General features: G+C 54.9%; 1 protein-coding gene across 1 annotated transcript in view; it reads left to right on the forward strand.

The window, feature by feature from the left end:
- Positions 1-20,810, forward strand: part of LOC140425199 (uncharacterized) — a 385,575-nt gene that overhangs the window by 330,469 nt on the left and 34,296 nt on the right. The gene's annotated exons all lie outside the window — the stretch shown is intronic.

A 20,810-nucleotide genomic window follows, 5' to 3' on the forward strand; every position in this document is an offset into this window, starting at 1 on the left:
GGGGGGGGGGGCAGGGGGGGGGCGGGGGGAGGGGGGGGGGGACAACTGGGTTGCTGCTGCGGAAATCCAAAAGGAAATGGCTAAAGAGTGGATGGTCGGGGGCGGAATGCGACACTGGGGGAGCGAGCGGGAGCGCGGAGGCGGGATATGGGACTGGCCTAGAGAAGGTAATGGCTAGTCGACATGGGAGGGGGGCAGGTAGCCCCCCAGTGAGGCTGATCACGTGGAACGTGAGAGGCCTAAATGGACCGATAAAAAGGGCCCGAGCACTCGCTCATTTGAAAGGACTAAGGGCAGACGTGGTTATGCTCCAAGAGACGCACCTAAAGGTGGCGGACCAAGCTAGGCTAAGGAAAGGATGGGTGGGACAGGTGTTCCACTCAGGACTTGACGCAAAGAACAGAGGGGTGGCCATTTTGGTGGGGAAACGGGTAGCATTTGAAGCAAAGAACATCGTAGCAGATAGTGGAGGTAGATATGTAATGGTGAGTGGTAGGCTGGAGGGAATGGAGGTTGTGTTGGTTAATGTGTATGCCCCAAATTGGGACGATGCGGGGTTCATGAGACGGATGCTGGGGCGTATTCCGGACCTGGAGGCAGGAAATTTGATTTTAGGAGGGGACTTCAATACGGTGCTGGACCCGGGGCTAGATAGATCCAGCTCAAGGACTGGAAGAAGGCCGGCAGCGGCCAAGGTACTTAAGGGGTTTATGGACCAAATGGGGGGAGTGGATCCATGGCGATTTCTTAGACCCAGGGCTAGGGAGTATTCCTTCTTCTCCCACGTCCATAAAGTGTACTCCCGGATAGATTTTTTTGTTTTAGGAAGGTCGTTGATCTCTAGGGTGGAAGAAGCTGAATACTCAGCCATAGCGGTTTCGGACCATGCCCCACATTGGGTGGACCTGGAAGTAGGAGAGGACAGGGAGCAGAGAACACTCTGGCGATTAGATGTGGGACTGATGGCGGATGAGGGAGTGTGTGCAAGAGTGAGGGGGTGTATTGAGAGATACCTGGATGTCAATGACGACGGCGAGGTCCCTGTGGGAGTGGTCTGGGAAGCACTAAAAGCGGTGGTCAGAGGAGAGCTGATTTCTATTGGGGCCCACAAAAGGAAAACAGAGGCCAAGGAAAGGGATAGATTACTGGGGGAGATTTTAAGGGTGGATAGGGAATTTGCAGAGACCCCGGAGGAGGAGCTGTACAGGGAGAGGAGACGACTCCAGACCGAGTTTGACCTTCTGACTACCAGAAAGGCGGAGGTACTGTGGAGGAAGGCACAGGGGAGGAGGTATGAATATGGGGAAAAGGCTAGTCGCCTGTTGGCGCACCAACTGCGAAAGAGGGCAGCAGCGACGGAGATAGGAGGAATTAGGGATGAAAGGGGAGACACTGTGCGAAGGGCAGGAAAGATAAATGAGGTGTTTAAGACCTTTTATGAGGAACTGTATAGGTCTCAGCCCCCAGAGGGAGAGGAGGGGATGCAGCAGTTCCTGGACCAATTGAGGTTCCCGAAAGTGGAGGAGCAGGCGGTGGCAGGCCTGGGGGCGCCGATTGAGGTGGACGAGGTTATTAAGGGACTGGGAAGCATGCAAGCAGGGAAGGTCCCGGGGCCGGACGGGTTCCCGGTGGAATACTACAGAAAATATGTGGACTTGTTGGCCCCGTTGATGGCGAGGACGTTCAATGAGGCCAGGGAAGGGGGGACTCTACCCCCGACGATGACGGAGGCGACGATATCGCTAATTTTGAAGAGGGACAAAGATCCGTTGCAGTGTGGGTCGTATAGACTTATTTCACTATTGAACGTGGACGCCAAATTGCTGGCAAAGGTGCTGGCATCGAGGATAGAGGACTGTGTCCCGGGGGTGGTGCACGAAGACCAGACAGGGTTCGTAAAAGGGAGACAATTGAATGTTAACGTGCGACGACTATTAGGGGTGATAATGATGCCCTCAGTGGAGGGGGAGGCAGAGATAGTGGCGGCAATGGACGCAGAGAAGGCATTTGATAGGGTGGAGTGGGAGTATTTATGGGAAGTGTTAAGGAGGTTTGGGTTTGGGAACGGGTTTATTCGCTGGGTTAGACTACTTTATGGGGCACCAACGGCAAGCGTAGTTACAGGTCGACATAGATCGGAGTATTTCCGATTATATAGGGGAACAAGACAGGGATGCCCGCTGTCTCCATTGTTGTTTGCATTGGCAATTGAACCTCTGGCCATGGCGTTGAGAGACTCCAGGAAATGGAGAGGGGTGACTAGAGGGGCAGAAGAACACCGAGTCTCGTTATACGCGGATGACCTATTGTTATACGTGTTGGACCCAGCGGGGGGGATGATAGAGGTTATGCGAATTTTGAGGAGGTTCGGGGAATTTTCGGGGTATAGGTTAAACATGGGGAAGAGTGAATTATATGTGATACATCCAGGGGACCAGAGTAGAGAGATAGAAGGCTTACCGCTAAGGAAAGTGGAAAGAAACTTCCGATACTTGGGGATTCAGATCGCTAGGAGCTGGGGAACCTTGCACAGACTTAATCTGACACGGCTGGTAGAACAAATGAAGGAGGACTTTAAGAGGTGGGACATGCAGCCTTTATCGCTGGCGGGCAGGGTGCAAGCAATTAAGATGATGGTCCTCCCGAGGTTCTTATTTGTATTTCAATGTCTCCCTATTTTAATCACCAGGACCTTTTTTAATAAAATAGATCGGAGCATAACGAGCTTCGTGTGGGCAGGGAAAGTTCCGAGAGTAAGGAGGGGGTTCCTTCAGCGCAGTAGGGACAGAGGAGGACTGGCACTACCGAACTTGGGAGATTATTATTGGGCCGCCAATGTGGCAATGATACGTAGATGGATGATGGAGGGTGAGGGAGCGGCGTGGAAAAGGCTGGAGAGAAGGTCCTGTAAAGGGACGAGTCTAGAGGCGCTGGTGACGGCACCGCTACCGCTTTCACCTAAAAAGTACACCACGATCCCGGTGGTGGCGGCAACACTGAACATATGGGGACAGTGGAGGCGACAGAGAGGGGTGCGGGGAGCCCTGGTGGGGTCCCCAATCAGGAACAACCATAGGTTCGCCCCAGGAAGAATGGATGGAGGATTTCAGAGCTGGTACCAGTTGGGAATTAGGAAGGTGGGAGATTTATTTATAGATGGGACTTTTGCGAGCTTGGGAGCATTGGAGGAAAAGTACAAGTTACCCCGGGGAAATTTCTTGAGATATATGCAGGTGAGGGCATTTACTAGACAACAGGTGAGGGAATTTCCGTTGCTTCCAACACAGGGGATACAGGACAGGGTGCTTTCAGGGGTGTGGGTCGGAGAGGGCAAGGTGTCAGAGATTTACAGAGAGATGAGGGAAGAGGGGGAGGAGTCGGTGGGAGAACTAAAGGGAAAGTGGGAAGAAGAATTAGGGGAGGAGATAGAAGAGGGTATGTGGGCTGATGCCCTAAGCAGGGTAAACTCCTCTTCCTCATGCGCCAGGCTTAGTCTGATTCAATTTAAGGTGCTACATAGAGCACACATAACGGGGGCAAGATTGAGCAGGTTCTTTGGAGTGGAGAACAGATGTGGGAGGTGTGGCGGGAGCCCGGCAAACCACGCACATATGTTTTGGGCGTGCCCGGCACTGGAATGATATTGGAAGGGAGTGACGGGAGTGATCTCGCAGGTGGTGAATGCCCGGGTCAAACCAAGCTGGGGGTTAGCTCTATTTGGAGTTGCGGAAGAGCCGGGAGTGCAGGAGGCGAAAGAGGCCGATGTCGTGTCCTTTGCGTCCCTAGTAGCCCGGCGCAGGATCCTACTTATGTGGAAGGAGGCGAAACCCCCCGGACTGGAGGCCTGGGTAAACGATATGGCGGGGTTTATTAAACTGGAGCAGATAAAATTTGCCCTGAGAGGATCGGCTCAAGGGTTCATCAGGCGGTGGCAGCCATTTCTCGACTACCTAGGGGAACGTTAGAGGGAAGACAGATGACCAGCAGCAGCAACCCAGGGGAGGGGGGGGGGGGGGGAGGGGGGGAGGAGGTTTAGCTGAGTATAGGTCAATAGAGTATGAGGTTTTGTTACTTGTGTATTATTATTATTATTGTTAAAAAGTTAAAAATTTCTGTTTTGTTATTGTTAAATTTCTGTTTTGTTATTGTTATCGTTTCGCTTGTTTTGTAAGCAGGAAAAATGTTGCTCAGGGAAAAAAAAACATTTCAATAAAATATATATTTTTTAAAAATGTTACAACCATTTTCTGTAAAAGACAGGACAAACCATTCCAAAACATCACATTTCCGAGCAGCAATTTACAAAACTCAGAGTAAGCAAAAAATGCACACAAGTTTGTTCTTGCTTTTCTTTAGCGGTTCAGGTATAAACACAAATGTTTTCAAGCATACAGCATGTTGAAGCTTAAAACATAGTCCTTGTCCCCGCAAAAAGTTTTGATAGCAATTATTTTTCTTCTTTGAAGAGATAACATGTGCTTACGAAGCATATCAGCAACATTTTAAAAGTTGTTAAGTTTGAAGTTTGTACTTCAACATATGCAAAGCTCTAGCACCACAACAGACTGTGGTGAAAAGCAAAGTCATATTTCAGGGAGTGAGTTGTCAATCTATGGAACAGACAAACGAGAAGTACAATGGGAGCAGTTAGTATTAATTGATTCATGTACAAATGAGAATTTCTTTCACAAAATATCCTTTTGTGATACACCTGGACGCGATCTTGACCCCACACTCGCCGTCCGCAGGATCGGCTGCGTGGGTAGAAAGTTTTGCGAGAATCGGGAAACGTAGGGCGGGATTCTCTGATCCTGAGGCTAAGTGTTGACACCGTCGTAAATACCATTGCGTTTTACGACGGCGCCAAGAGGCCCCCTGCAGCAGCCATCCTGCACCCTATAGGAGGGCAGTACGGCACTGGAGCATCTCATGCAGCCCCGATACAACATGGCGTAGAGCTACAGGGGCCCGGCGCGGAGTAAAAGAGGCCCCCACCAGGAGAAGCCGGCCTGCCAATCGGTAGGCCCCGATTGCGGGCCAGGTCAATGTGGAGGCCCCCCCCCCTCCCCCGGGATCGGACCCCCCTCCCCCCCACCAGGCCGCCACTGCAGAATGGACACCGAGGTCCCGCAGGGTAGGACCACATGTGAACGACGCCGACGGGACTCGGCCTATCTCGGCGGCCACTCAGTCCATCCCGCACGGAGAATCGCCGGGGCGCCACGTAGAGCGGCCCCCGACCGGCGCTGCACCGACCCTGCCTGCGCCAATGTTGCCGATTCTCCGACCACCGGAGAATCAGCGGACCAGCGTCGGGGTGGCATCGTGTGAATCGTGCCCCCTCCCCCCGGCAATTCTCCGACCCGGCCCGGGGTCAGAGAATCCCGCCCGTATTTCTTGCCAGAGAGATCAAGGGTTGGATTCTCCGCTGTCGGGATTCTCAGTTGCACTGTCCACACCCTGGGATTTCTCGACGGTGTGGGGCTGCCCACAATGGGAAATCACATTGGCTGGCTGACGAGACGGAGAATCCCGCCGCTGGTGAGGGCTCGCTGCACCAGAAAACTGGGATTCTCTGTCCTGCCACACCAGTTTTCTGCGACGTCACTAAATTCACACCCACAAAGGTTGAAAGAGGCACTGTCCAGAAGCAGATTAGCACCATCATCTACTAATACTTTCAAAGACAAAACTTTACATTCATGTCGATAAAAAGAATACAATAATCATTGGAAAATTGTTTTTAAAATTGAAAACTGAATAAATCATAGAATCATGGAATCATAGAACGGAAAGAAGCCATTCAGCTTGTCATGTCCGTACCACCTCTTAGCAAGGAAAACTTACCCAGTCCCACTCTTCAGCCATTTCCCCGTAGCCTGGCAAACGTTTTCTCCACTTAGTTAACAAATATTCTTTTAAAGGCCTCAATTAAAACTGCCTCCACCGCGCTTCCAGGCAATGCACTGCAGATCCTAACCATTCAATTCAGAGAACTGTTTTTCCTCATTGCCATTGCTTCTTTTGGCAATCGTCTTAAACTGGTGCTCTTTAATTCTGGATCCTTCCGCCAATTTAAACATTTTCTCCCGACCTACTGTGCCAAACTCCTTGTGATTTTGAATACCGTACCAAATCCCCTCTCTTTTTTAAAAAATTTAGCATACCCAATTCATTTTTTTCCAATTAAGGGGCAATTTAGCTTGGGCAATCCACCTACCCTGCACATATTGTGGATTGTGGGGGTGAAACCCACGCAAACACGGGGAGAATGTGCAAACTCCACACGGACAGTGACCCAGAGCCGGGATCGAACCTGGGACCGCGGCGCCCTGAGGTCACAGTGCTAACCCACTGTGCCACCGTGCTGCCCTCAAATCCACCTCTTAATCTTCTCTTCTCCAAGGAGAACAGACACAGCTTCTCCAGTCTATTCAGCATGTAAGCATTCTTGTGAATCCTCTCTGCATTTCTAATGCCTTCATATCCTTCCTATAGTCCAGAACTGGATACAATGCTCTAGCTGAGGCTGAACCAGTGCTTAATATAGGTTTATCATAACTTTTATACTCTAATCCCCTATTCAAAAAGCCCAGGACCCCGTATGATTTATTAACCACTTTCACAACCTGCCCTGCATCCTTCAATGATTTGTGTACGTATACTCGTAGGTCCCTCCGCTCTGCACCTGCTTCAGAATTGTATACTTTATTTGATATGTTAAACTTGTATTTACCTCTCCTCATTTTCCTAATGACCAAAATGATCTCCAGTCAACCAAAGGTCACTCACACAGTTGTTAGCTTACAATGCCTCCTCACCAAAAACACAAACAAAAATCCAAAAATATAGCTTCCTTCACAGAATCTACCTCAACAGTGGGCCCTGTTAGGAGGCAGAGGTGGTAGTGGAGGAAGCAGAAGGCCAGACAGTGATCAGGGTGTCGGGGTTTTTGACACCACGGAGTGTCCATAAAAGAGGGACTCCTCCAGAACCACTGGGACGACACCGGTTTTCACATGACAGTCTCCCCAAGGGCAGGGTGCCCTCCTTCCACAAGTAAAATGCCAATGGAGCAAGAAGTGCCCTTGGTCACTTAAGGGGAAATCTTAAGGGGAAAATGCATTTATGATTTCATTCTTCAGCATGCAGAGGAAAGCTATCTCAGAGGCTGCCTTTGCCAATATTCAATGTAATTATTATTTGCAATACGGATTATACTCCGGTTAACATGAAAAATATTGGGACTGAAAGGGATACATTTTGAGTTCAGGCTGCATAGACTGCAGCCAGGATTCTACAATCTTGTTCGCACCGCCACCACTGCCTGCGGGAAAGTAGAATTTGACGGTCAAGCAAAACTCCATTCTCTGCAGCGGGACCGGAGAATCCCAGCCGTAGGCGAGTTCAGAGAATTTTGGCTCCCACCAGCAGAGAATCAGGACTGTGTCCCATTAGCGCTCGGAGATTCGCTGGCATGAGATTCTCATGGCGTGACTATGCAACAATATGCACAGCGCCAAACACACCGATTTCCCTGCAGTTACTGGAGTTGAGCCGGCATTTTAATGGACATCCCAATCTCGTGTCCAGGGACAGGTCCCATTTTCCTCCATAATGCAAATGTGAACCCCCCCTCCCACAAAGGGAGCACTCCCAACCCTTTATCAAGGAGGGGCATCTCAAGTACCCTGATTTGAGGCTAATCACAATGATTATGTACACCTAGCTATGATTGACAGGTCCACTCCACATCGAAAAATGTCAAGTGTTTCTGCCCTGTAAAAGAGGAAGTGAAAGCACTTGGGTTGGATTCTCCGTGCCTGAGACTAAGGGCTGGATTCTCCGATTGATGTGGCTATCCATCTGGTCTTACGACCAAGAAGTCAGTGCTGCCCCCACACCGATCCTCCGCCTAGTAAAGCCCCAGGTTCTACCTGCCGATACGGAAGCAGAATTGCCGGGACTGTAGCCGCGCATGCGCACGGTGGTGGCCTGCGGCAGCCGCGCCGTACAACATGGTGCTGGCTGAGCGTGGTCACGGCCTGCCAAAAACTGTCCCCCTGTAACCCCCCTCGCCATCCCCGGACCATCCCGCCACGTGAACTGCGCTGTCGGGAACTCAGCCCATCGGAGGCGGAGAATCGCGGAGGCCTCAGAGAATACTGGGTCAGGCCCGCTAATGATATGCAAACCGTGTTTACTGTACGTGCACTCCGGACTGCATCAACACCGCTGTCGAGGTGACAGAGAATTGCGATTTGGCGTTAAATTGACACATACCGGGATTTTAGAATCAGGGGCGGGATTCTCCGATATCAGCGCGATGTCCGCCGGCCGGCACCAAAAACGGCGCGAATCAGTCCGGCATCACGCCGGCCCAAAGGTGCGGACGTCTCTGCATCTTGAGGGGCCGACCCCTCACCTTGAGGGGCTAGGCCCGCGCCGGACTGATTTCTGCCCCGCCAGCTGGCGGGAAAGGCCTTTGGTACCCCGCCAGCTAGCGCAAAACTGACTTTGCCGGGCGGCGCATGCGCGGGAGCGTCAGCGGCCGCTCACGGCATCCCCGCGCATGCGCAGTGGAGGGGGTCTCTTCCGCCTCCGCCATGGTGGAGACCATGGCCCCAGGACCCCGGAGCCCGCCCACGCCGCCGTGTCCCGACGTCCCAAAGGTGGTTCAATCCACGCCGGCTGGCGTGGGTTGACAGCGGTGGGACTTCGGCCTATCGCGGGCCGGAGAATCGGCGGGGGGTCCCGCCAACCGGTGCGGCGCGATTCCCGCCCCCGCCGAATATCCGGTGCTGGAGAATTCGGCAACCGGCGGGGGCGGGATTCATGCCAGCCCCCGGCGATTCTCCGAACCGGCGGGCGGGTCGGAGAATCCCGCCCCAGAACGTATTTTCCAGCCAATTGTGTTTCCTGGGCGGGATTCTCCGCTTGCAGATGGCAATTACGTAATCAGCGATTGGGCAAAGAATCCCTTTATATGACCGAATCGGGGGCGGTGCCAGTTTTCGGATGCTCTACCCCCTCCAAAATAACATCATCGAGGAGAGGTTGCACGCCATTGGGACGGCCCCAGGACATTACCTGAAGGCCCTTCCCTGATGCTCCCCCCCTGACCAAGTTCACGATGGCGCAGTTCACTTGTGCTCCAACTTTCATGAACATCGCGTGGCGGCTCCGGTCTATATCCAGCACTGCCACAGTCGGGAGAGAGCCGTGCCGCTGGCCGGCGGGACTTCATGAGGGCTGGGGAGACTGGTGGGGGATGGTCTGGGGATGGCGGGGGGGAGGTCCAGTGGGGCACTATTTGGCAGGTCAGATCTGCGTGCGGCCGGCGCCACATTGTACGGCGCGACCACCGCTGGTCGTCGCCGCGCACATGCATGGCCACGAAGCCGGCCTTTCTCCTTCCATTTTTGGTACAGGAGCAGGGGATTTTACCCGGCGCCGCTGCTATTCTCTCATCGGTCCCGGAAACGGTGAGGCTTTGGCGCTGATTTTGGCGTCGCAAAACACCACAGTTCCCATGCCGGCATCGGCACTTAGCCGCAGAATCGGAAAATCCAGCCCCCTGATTTCAGTGTCAGCCAATGGAGATTCCCCCCCCCTTAAATCCAAGATGTTTATTAACATTGGGCAGGATTCTCAGTTGGAAAGTGAAAATAAACAATCCAGACGGCTGAAAGGGGGCTCTAAGATATGTGGGTTTCTGATTATTATATATATATATATATAGAGCGATTATATAATCCTTATTGCCATAAGTAGTCTTACATTAGCATTGCAATGAGGTTACTGTGAAAATCTCCCAGTCGCCACACTCCGGCGCCTGTTCGGGTACACAGAGGGAGAATTCAGAATGTCCAATTCACCTAACAAGCACGTCTTTCGTGACTTGTGGGAGGAAACCGGAGCACCCGGAGGAAACCCACGCAGACACGGGGAGAACGTGCAGACTCCACACAGACAGTGATCCAAGCCGGGAATCGAACCTGGGACCCTGGTGCTGTGAAGCAATTGTGCTAACCACTGTGCTATTGTGCTGCCCAATGGGGGGGGATCTCTGAGATGGGGTCTGGGATGGGGGTCTGATGAGAGGGCTTATGGGAATCTCTGTTGAGGGTCTAATGGGGGGTCTGATGGTGGGGTCTGATTTGGGGATCTCTGAGACAGGGGTCTCTGATATGGCAGTCTCTATTGGGAGGTCTGGTAGGGGGTCTCTTATATGGTGGTCTCTGATGGGGGAATCTCTGATATGAGGGTCTCTGAAATTGGGGTTTCTGGTGGGGGTCTGATGAGAGGGCCTGATAGGCGGTCTCTGCTGGGGTTTGTTGGGGGGATCAGTAGGAGGGGCCCGGATCATCCTCATGCATGCGTGCTAAGGGTGACCCTTAATTCCTATGGTGGTTGGGGAGGGGGGAGAGGATGCCCCTACTTGTCAGCAGGTTTGGAGGGGCAGGATTTGCGCTGTGAGGGGAGGGAGCCCACAGCCGGACCTCGATATCGGGCCACCCGCCCGAAGCTGGAGAAATGTATCTCCCAATTTGCCATCCACAGATATGGAATACACATATGGAATGTCACTGGGGCTTTCTACTCCAATAGAGCTCAATACATTCAATTACCTCAAGTCGGGGAGAAGCAGGAGGTGCTGGCACATAGTTCCGCAAAGAATGCGGACTTCCCCATGGTGTCACTGACTGAACACACATCGCTTTGCAGGCACTCCATTCTGAGGTGTAGCACAACCAAAAGAGATTCCGCTCCCTAACATCCAGCAGATGTGTGACCATACACACTGTACCATGCAAGTCATTGTCCTATTTACAGGCTGCAGTCACAGTGTCTTCACTCTGTGGCAGTTCACTGTGTCATCTGCATTTGGGCCACTACAATAAACCAAAGGGTGGCTACTGTGTGATAAGGGCTTACCCTTTGATGTCATAACTCACGGCTCTGGTGGGCACCCCATGCTCATGTGGGCTGCATACAAGTAGCAGAGTTGGTCAATCTGGAGGAACCATGCAAAACAAAACGGAGTATCTGTCAAGATTCATGGCAATCTTCTGCATGCTGCACAACATTACCATCGTAAGGTCAGCCCCTATATGCCAAGCTAAGGAGGAAGTGGTAGAGGAGGAAGAGAGGAGGCAGCCAACACAGCCCCTTTTTGGCCGAGCAGTTCATGATGGAGTCACCTGAATGCGTTACCAGGAAACCAAACCTCAATTCCCCATCCAACAACCATCCTACACATTATCTTCCCTCTGTTACTGACCATCAGAGTGCCTGCAATGCAAAATAAACATTCCAAACCAGGTTTATAAAGAAAACCATTCCACATTGCAAACAATTGTCAACTAATCACACTTGTGCATTCCCTTAGTGTCTCTCTTCATGTGCCTTTGTGTGCCCAAATGCTCCTGCGCAGTGCTACCCCAGTGGCTGCAATATGGTTGCAGGAATGCTGCTGGGGAGAATGCAGATGCCTTGGATGACCATCTTTGACAATCCTGGGCCTGAAATGTCCATATTCAGATAGCTGCATCTCACTATGTGTGGCCGCAGTCCGAGTTACCATGTTGACAGGCAAGAGCGAGGGCATTGGTGGAGTGGCAAGGGTGGAAAAATGAATGCTGCCATTCTGAGAGAGGACAGAGGTTCGTACTCCATGGAACTGCTGCACATCCCAGCAATGTATTAGTGGAGAGATTGATACACTGTGATACCATGGGCGGGATTCTCCGAGCCGCCGGACTGCAATCGCCCCCGACTGGAGAATCGCCACCAGTCGCGCGCACGCGGTCGATGCGGCACCGGTTGGGGGCCGTTGAAAGAAGCCCTGCAGCGATTCTCCGTGGACAACCAGCCGAGTTCCCGCTGGCGTGGTTCACGTATGGTTCAACCAGGCGGGAGCTCGGAGTCGCGGCTGCGGTGGCCATCCTGGTGGGGTGGCGGGGGGATCCGTCACCGGGGGGGGCTCTAAGACGGCCAGGCCCTCGATCGGGAGTCACCGATCGGCGGGCGGGCACGATCTGGGGGGGGGAGGGCCTACCTCTTCGGCGCCGGCATGCCCGTATCGGCAGCCGGAGCTGCATGGAGCACTCCGGGGCCATGCAAGCCCCCTTAGAAATGGAGAATCACCCCAGATTTTCTAGAAAAAAATCCGGAGTGATTCGCTCCCTTTTTTCTCACGGGAATGGGGACATAGCCCCATTATTGGAGAATGCCGCCCCATAAGACCATAGAATTTCTACAGTGCAGAAAAAGGCCATTTGGCCCATTGAGTCTGCACCAACCCTATGAAAGAGCACCCTACTTAGGCCCACTCCTCTGCATAACCCCACCTAACCTACACACCCTTGGACATTAAGTGGCAATTTAGAATGGCCAATCCACATAACCTGCATACCTTTGGACTGTTGGAGGAAACCGGAGAACATGGAAGGAACACACGCAGGCACGGGGAGAAAGTGCAAAACGCCACAATTACCCAAGGCTGGAATTGAACCCAGGTCCCTGGGGCTGTGAGGCAGTAGTGCAAACCTCCTACAAGCCCTTTTGAATTCTGATGACACGATCAATTGTCTGAGCTCGAGTGGCAGAAACTGAGCTTCCATTACTAGAAGACTGACCTTCCATTGCAGCTGCCAGACTATGGCTGTTTTCTGCATCAACATCAGCCAGTCTGGTTGGGTCCACAAGTCTGCGAATAGAACACAAGAACTAGGAGCAGGAGTAGGCCACCTGGCCACCCGAGCCTGGTCCACCATTCAATAAGACCTTTGCTGATCTTTTGTGGACTCAGCTCCACTTACCCTCCCGCTCACCGTAACCCTTAATTCCTCTACTGTTCAAAAATCTATCTATCTTTCCCTGAAAAACATTCAACGAGATAGCCTCAACTGCTTCACTGGCAGGGAATTCCTCAGCTTCACAACCCTTTGGGTGAAGACGTTCCTTCACTATTCAGTCCTAAATCTGCTTCCCTTTATTTTGAGGCTATACCTCCGGTTCTAATTTCACCCACCAGTTGTAACAACCTTCCTGTTTCTATCTTATCTATTCCCTTCATAATTTTATATGTTTCTATAAGATCCCCCCTCATACTTCTAAATTCCAATGAGTATAGTCCCAGTCTACTCAGTCTCACCTTATAAGCCAATCCTCTCAACTTGGTGTCAACCTAGTGAATCTCCTCTGCACACCCTCCAGTGCCAGTACACCCTTTCTCAAGTAAGGAGACCAAAACTGCACCCAGTACTCCAGGTGTGGCCTCACCAACACCCTATACATCTGCAATAAAACCTCCCTGTTTTTAAATTCCATCCCTCTAGCAATGAAGGACAAAATTCCATTGGCCTTCCGAATTGCGTGTTGCACCTGCAAACCAACTTTTTGAGATTCATGCACAAGGACACCCAGGTCCCTCTGCACAGCAGCATGCTGCAATTCTTTTACCATTTAAATAATAATCCATTTTGCTGTTATTCCTACCAAAATGGATGCTCTCACATCTGCCAACATTGTACTCCATCTGCCAGACCCTTGCCCACACACTTGAACTATTTATATCCCTCTGCAGATTTTCAAAGTCTTTTGCATACTTTGCTCTACCACTCATCTTAGTGTCATCTGCACATTACACTTGGTCCCCAACTCCAAATCAATGTAAATTGCAAACAATTGCAGTCCCAAAACTGGGGCGGGACTCTCCAACCCCCCACCGGGTCGGAGAATTGCGGGGGGGCAGTGTGAATCCCGCCCCCGTCGGCTGCCAAATTTTCCGGCACGAATATTCGGCGGGGGCAGGAATCGCTCCGCGCCGGTCGGCGGGCCCCCCCCGGCGATTCTCCGGCCCGCAATGGGCCAAAGTCCCGCTGCTGTAATGCCAGTCCCGCCGGCGTGAATCAAACCACATACCTCACAGGCGGGACTGGCGGTGCGGGCGGGCTCCGGGGTCCTGGGGGGGGGTGCGCAGGGCGATCTGGCCCCGGGGGGTGCCCCAACGGTGGCCTGGCCCGCGATCGGGGCCCACCGATCCGCGGGCGGGCCTGCGCCGTGAGGGCACTCTTTTCCTTCCGCCTCGGCCATAGCCTCCGCGATGGCCGATGCGGAAGTGACCCCCCACCCCGGTGCATGCGCGGGGATGACGTCAGCACCCGCTGACGCTCCCGCGCATGCGCGGACGTCCGCCGGCCGGCGGAGTCCCTTCGGCCCCGGCTGGCGTGGCGCCAAAGGCCTTTCCCGCCGGCCGGCGGGGGGCCAACCACTCCAGCGCGAGCCTAGCCCCTCAAGGTGAGGGCTTGGCCCCTAAAGGTGCGGAGTCCGCACCTTTGGAGCGGTCCAACGCCGGAGTGGTTCCCGCCACTCCATCCCGCCGGGACCCCCCGCCCCGCCGGGTAGGGGAGAATCCCGGCCCAGATCCCTGAGGAACGCCGCTAGCCACTGATCGCCAGCCACAAAAACACCCATTTATCCCCACTCTTTGCTTTCTGTTAGTTAACCAATCCTCTATCCATGGTAATTAATACACCATGTACCTTTATCTCACGCAGCAGCCTTTTGTGCGGCACCTTGTCGAATGCCTTCTGGAAATCCAGATACACCACATTCACCGGTTCCCCATTGTTCACCACGCTCGTAATGCCATCAAAAAATTCCAATAAACACTTCCGCCCTAGAGAAGATGGGTTCCAATCTCTGAGCAAAGTCGGATGCTAAGTTGGTGCTAGAGTCCTCCATACTCCTTGACATTAACAAGAGGCCTTCTGGCAGTCAGTGCACCAAACATTTCACTGTCCATACCCATCAGCATTCTTCTGTATCCCACCCCATCATAGTTCTCACCTGAGCCCTTTGCAACAGATCTCATGTGTGAACTCTCCCTGTCCCCTGCTGCCTGCTGGCACCTGGGCTGCCCTTGTTCCACACCCAGAATATAGGAGCTCGTGTCTGGTGTCTTACCAGGTGCAGATTCTGCCTCTAAGCTGCCCTCTAAGGTACTTGCAGTGTCAGTAACTGAACTGCTGGCTATGAATGTGAGAAGGAGGACTGTGTGCTGGATTTACAGCCCCTTGCCAGCATATTTAAAGGTGAGGGAGGGGAGTTCATAAAATAAAGTGAATGTGCTTCCCACCGCCTTCCCACCCAACCCAAACTGTCTCCCATATTACGGTGAACAGGGAAGGTGACATGCAGAATGTCTGCCCTGAAGCAAGTTGAGGCGCTTAAGTGGCCAAATTATGGTCAGATTACTATTCCGCTCCTTCTTTCCCACCTTTGTTGGGAGCTCCACCTTCTTAGCCCGACCTCACAACTCGGGCTGGGTGGGGAATGTGGAATACAGCAGTTTCCCCAGGCCTTCACTGCAGTGTAGCAAAGTTCAGACAAAAGGAAGTCGCACCCCTTTTATAGGGCACGAGCTGCCATGGTCACTACAATGATGGTCACACATGGGTCGGGGTTGGCATTGACAGGGTCGATCATGGAGGAAGGGGTTGTTGGCGGGGGGGTGGGGGGGGGTAGGTTGGTCGGGGGAGGTAGGTTGAGTGATGAGGGGTTGAATGATCGATTGGGAGGGTGGGGGAGTTGGGTAGTCAGTGGGGAGTGGTCAGGTGGTCAGTGGGGAGTGTTCGGTGGTCAGTGGGGAGTGTTGGGTGATCAGTGGGGAGTGTTGGGTGGCCGGTGGGGAGTATTGGGTGGTCGGTGGGGAGTGTTGGGTGGTCAGTGGGGAGTGTTGGGTGGTCAGTGGGGAGTGTTGGGTGGTCAGTGGGGAGTGTTGGGTGGTCAGTGGGGAGTGTTGGGGGGTCAGTGGGGAGTGTTAGGTGGTCAGTGGGGAGTGTTGGGTGGTCAGTGGGGAGAGTTGTGGCAAGTAGGGAGTGTTGGATGGTCAGTAGGGAGTGTTGGGTGGTCAGTGGGGAGTGTTGGATGGTCAGTGGGGAGTGTTGGGTGGTCAGTGGGGAGTGTTGGGTGGTCGGTGGAGAGTGTTGGGTGGCCGGTGGGAGTGTTGGGTGGTCAGTGGAAGTGTTGGGTGGTCAGTGGGGAGTGTTGGGTGGTCAGTGGGGAGTGTTGGGTGGTCAGTAGGGAGTGTTGGGTGGTCAGTGGGGAGTGTTGGGTGGTCGGTGGGGAGTGTTGGGTGGCCAGTGGGGAGTGTTGGGTGGTCAGTGGGGAGTGTTGGGTGGTCAGTGGGGAGTGTTGTGGCCAGTGAGGAGTGTTGGGTGGTCAGTGGGGAGTGTTGGGTGGTCGGTGGGGGTGTTCGGTGGCCCGTGGGGAGTGTTGGGTGGTCAGTGGGGAGTGTTGGGTGGTCAGTAGGGAGTGTTGTGACCAGTGGGGAGTGTTGGGTGGTCAGTGGGGAGTGTTCGGTGGTCAGTCTGGAGCATTGGGTGGTCAGTGGGGAGTGTTGGGTGGTCAGTAGGGAGTGTTGTGGCCAGTGGGGAGTGTTGGGTGGTCAGTGGTGTGTGTTGCGTGGCCGCTGGGGAGTTTTGGGTGGACAGTGGGGAGTGTTGGGTGGTTAGTGGGGAGTGTTGGGTGTTCAGTGGGAGTGTTGTGGCCAGTGGGGAGTGTTGGGTGGTCAGTGGGGAGTGTTGGGTGGTCGGTGGGGGGTGTTTGGTGGTCAGTGGGGAGTGTTGGGTGGTTAGTGGGGAGTGTTGGGTGGTTAGTGGGGAGTGTTGGCTGGTCAGTGGGGAGTGTTGTGGCCAGTGGGGAGTGTTGGGTGGTCAGTGCAGAGTGTTGGGTGGTCAGTGGGGAGTGTTGTGGCCAGTGGGGAGTGTTGGATGGTCAGTGGGGAGTGTTGGGTGGCCGGTGGAGAGTGTTGGGTGGTCAGTGCGGAATGTTGGGTGGTCAGTGGGGAGTGTTGGGTGGTCTGTGGGGAGTGTTGGGTGGTCGGTGGGGAGTGTTGGGTGGCCGGTGGGGAGTGTTGGGTGGCCGGTGGGGAGTGTCGAGTGGTCAGTGGGGAGTGTTGAGTGGTCAGTGGGGAGTGTTGGGTGGTCAGTGGGGAGTGTTGGGTGGTCAGTGGGGAGTGTTGGGTGGTCAGTGGGGAGTGTTGGGTGGTCAGTGGGGAGAGTTGGGTGGCCGGGGGGGAGTGTTGGGTGTCCTGTGGGGAGTGTTGCGTGATTAGTTGGAAGGGTTGGACTGTCGGTGGGGAGTGTTAGGTGGTCGGTGGGGAGGGTTGGGTGGTCAGTGGGGAGTGTTGGGTGGTCAGTGGGGAGTGTTGTGGCCAGTGGGGAGTGTTGGGTGGTCGGTGGGGAGAGTTGGATTGCCCGTGGGGAGTGTTGCGTGGTTAGTTGGGAGTGTTGGACGTTCGGTGGGGAGTGTTAGGTGGTCAGTGGGGACTGTTGGGTTGTCAGTGGGGAGTGTTGGGTGGCCAGTGGGGAGTGTTGGGTGGTCAGTGGGGAGTGTTGGGTGGTCAGTGGGGAGTGTTGTGGCCAGTGGGGAGTGTTGGATGGTCGGTGGGGAGAGTTGGGTGACCCGTGGGGAGTGTTGCGTGGTTAGTTGGGAGTGTTGGACTTTCTGTGGGGAGTGTTAGGTGGTCGGTGGGGAGTGTTGGGTGGTCGGTGGGGAGTGTTGGGTGGGTCAGTGGGGAGTGTTGTGTGGTCAGTGGGGACTGTTGGTCTGTCAGTGCGGAGTGTTGGGTGATCAGTGGGGAGAGTTGGGTGGCCAGTGGGGAGTGTTGGGTGGTCAGTGGGGAGTGTTTAGGCCAGTGGGGAGTGTTGAGTGGTCAGTGCGGAGTGTTGGGTGGTCAGTGGGGAGTGTTGGATGGTCGGTGGGGAGTGTTGGGTGGCCCGTGGGGAGTGTCGTGGTTAGTTGGGTGTGTTGGGTGGTCAGTGGGGAGTGTTGGCTGGTCAGTGGGGTGTGTTGGATGATCAGTGGGGAGTGTTGGGTGGCCAGTGGGGAGTGTTGGGTAGTCAGTGGGGAGTGTTGGGTGGCCGGTCAGGAGTGTTGGGTGGTCAGTGCGAAGTGTTGGGTGGTCGGTGGGAAGTGTTGGGTGGCCGGTGGGGAGTGTCGAGTGGTCAGTGAGGAGTGTTGGGTGGTCAGTGCGAAGTGTTGGGTGGTCAGTGGGGAGTGTTGAGTGGTCAGTGGGGAGTGTTGAGTGGTCAGTGGGGAGTGTTGGGTGGTCAGTGGGGAGTGTTGGGTGGTCAGTGGGGAGAGTTGGGTGGCCGGGGGGGAGTGTTGGGTGTCCCGTGGGGAGTGTTGCGTGGTTAGTTGGAAGGGTTGGACTGTCGGTGGGGAGTGTTAGGTGGTCGGTGGGGAGGGTTGGGTGGTCAGTCGGGTGTGTTGTGGCCAGTGGGGAGTGTTGGGTGGACGGTAGGGCGTGTTGGGTGGCCCATGGGAAGTGTTGGGTGGTCAGTGGGGAGTGTTGGGTGGTCAGTGGGGAGTGTTGTGGCCAGTGGGGAGTGTTGGGTGGTCGGTGGGGAGAGTTGGATTGCCCGTGGGGAGTGTTGCGTGGTTAGTTGGGAGTGTTGGACGTTCGGTGGGGAGTGTTAGGTGGTCAGTGGGGACTGTTGGGTTGTCAGTGGGGAGTGTTGGGTGGCCAGTGGGGAGTGTTGAGTGGTCAGTGAGGAGTGTTGGGTGGTCAGTGGGGAGTGTTGTGGCCAGTGGGGAGTGTTGGATGGTCGGTGGGGAGAGTTGGGTGACCCGTGGGGAGTGTTGCGTGGTTAGTTGGGAGTGTTGGACTTTCTGTGGGGAGTGTTAGGTGGTCGGTGGGGAGTGTTGGGTGGTCGGTGGGGAGTGTTGGGTGGGTCAGTGGGGAGTGTTGTGTGGTCAGTGGGGACTGTTGGTCTGTCAGTGCGGAGTGTTGGGTGGCCAGTGGGGAGTGTTGGGTGGCCAGTGGGGAGTGTTGGGTGGTCAGTGGGGAGTGTTTAGGCCAGTGGGGAGTGTTGAGTGGTCAGTGCGGAGTGTTGGGTGGTCAGTGGGGAGTGTTGGATGGTCGGTGGGGAGTGTTGGGTGGCCCGTGGGGAGTGTCGTGGTTAGTTGGGTGTGTTGGGTGGCCAGTGGGGAGTGTTGGCTGGTCAGTGGGGTGTGTTGGATGATCAGTGGGGAGTGTTGGGTGGCCAGTGGGGAGTGTTGGGTAGTCAGTGGAGAGTGTTGGGTGGCCGGTGGGGAGTGTTGGGTGGTCAGTGCGAAGTGTTGGGTGGTCGGTGGGAAGTGTTGGGTGGCCGGTGGGGAGTGTCGAGTGGTCAGTGAGGAGTGTTGGGTGGTCAGTGCGAAGTGTTGGGTGGTCAGTGGGGAGTGTTGAGTGGTCAGTGGGGAGTGTTGAGTGGTCAGTGGGGAGTGTTGGCTGGTCGGTTCGGAGTTTTGGGTGGTCAGTGGGGAGTGTTGGGTGGTCAGTGGGGAGTGTTGAGTGGTCAGTGGGGAGTGTTGGCTGGTCGGTTCGGAGTTTTGGGTGGTCAGTGGGGAGTGTTGGGTGGTCAGTGGGGAGTGTTGGGTGGTCAGTGGGGAGAGTTGGGTGGCCGGGGGGGAGTGTTGGGTGTCCCGTGGGGAGTGTTGCGTGGTTAGCTGGGAGGGTTGGACTGTCGGTGGGGAGTGTTAGGTGGTCGGTGGGGAGGGTTGGGTGGTCAGTCAGGTGTGTTGTGGCCAGTGGGGAGTGTTGGGTGGACGGTGGGGAGTGTTGGGTGGCCCATGGGAAGTGTTGGGTGGTCAGTGGGGAGTGTTGGGTGGTCAGTGGGGAGTGTTGTGGCCAGTGGGGAGTGTTGGGTGGTCGGTGGGGAGTGTTGGGTGGTCGGTGGGGAGAGTTGGATTGCCCGTGGGGAGTGTTGCGTGGTTAGTTGGGAGTGTTGGACGTTCGGTGGGGAGTGTTAGGTGGTCAGTCGGGACTGTTGGGTTGTCAGTGGGGAGTGTTGGGTGGCCAGTGGGGAGTGTTGGGTGGTCATTGGGGAGTGTTGGGTGGTCAGTGGGGAGTGTTGTAGCCAGTGGGGAGTGTTGGATGGTCGGTGGGGAGAGTTGGGTGACCCGTGGGGAGTGTTGCGTGGTTAGTTGGGAGTGTTGGACTTTCTGTGGGGAGTGTTAGGTGGTCGGTGGGGAGTGTTGGGTGGTCGGTGGGGAGTGTTGGGTAGTCAGTGGGGAGTGTTGGGTGGCCGGTCAGGAGTGTTGGGTGGTCAGTGCGAAGTGTTGGGTGGTCGGTGGGAAGTGTTGGGTGGCCGGTGGGGAGTGTCGAGTGGTCAGTGAGGAGTGTCGAGTGGTCAGTGAGGAGTGTTGGGTGGTCAGTGCGAAGTGTTGGGTGGTCAGTGGGGAGTGTTGAGTGGATAGTGGGGAGTGTTGAGTGGTCAGTGGGGAGTGTTGGGTGGTCAGTGGGGAGTGTTGGGTGGTCAGTGGGGAGAGTTGGGTGGCCGGGGGGGAGTGTTGGGTGTCCCGTGGGGAGTGTTGCGTGGTTAGTTGGAAGGGTTGGACTGTCGGTGGGGAGTGTTAGGTGGTCGGTGGGGAGGGTTGGGTGGTCAGTCGGGTGTGTTGTGGCCAGTGGGGAGTGTTGGGTGGACGGTAGGGCGTGTTGGGTGGCCCATGGGAAGTGTTGGGTGGTCAGTGGGGAGTGTTGGGTGGTCAGTGGGGAGTGTTGTGGCCAGTGGGGAGTGTTGGGTGGTCGGTGGGGAGAGTTGGATTGCCCGTGGGGAGTGTTGCGTGGTTAGTTGGGAGTGTTGGACGTTCGGTGGGGAGTGTTAGGTGGTCAGTGGGGACTGTTGGGTTGTCAGTGGGGAGTGTTGGGTGGCCAGTGGGGAGTGTTGGGTGGTCAGTGGGGAGTGTTGGGTGGTCAGTGGGGAGTGTTGTGGCCAGTGGGGAGTGTTGGATGGTCGGTGGGGAGAGTTGGGTGA

Source organism: Scyliorhinus torazame, chromosome 6, assembly GCF_047496885.1.
Source record: "Scyliorhinus torazame isolate Kashiwa2021f chromosome 6, sScyTor2.1, whole genome shotgun sequence".
In the NCBI taxonomy this organism is placed as follows: Eukaryota; Metazoa; Chordata; class Chondrichthyes; order Carcharhiniformes; family Scyliorhinidae; genus Scyliorhinus; species Scyliorhinus torazame.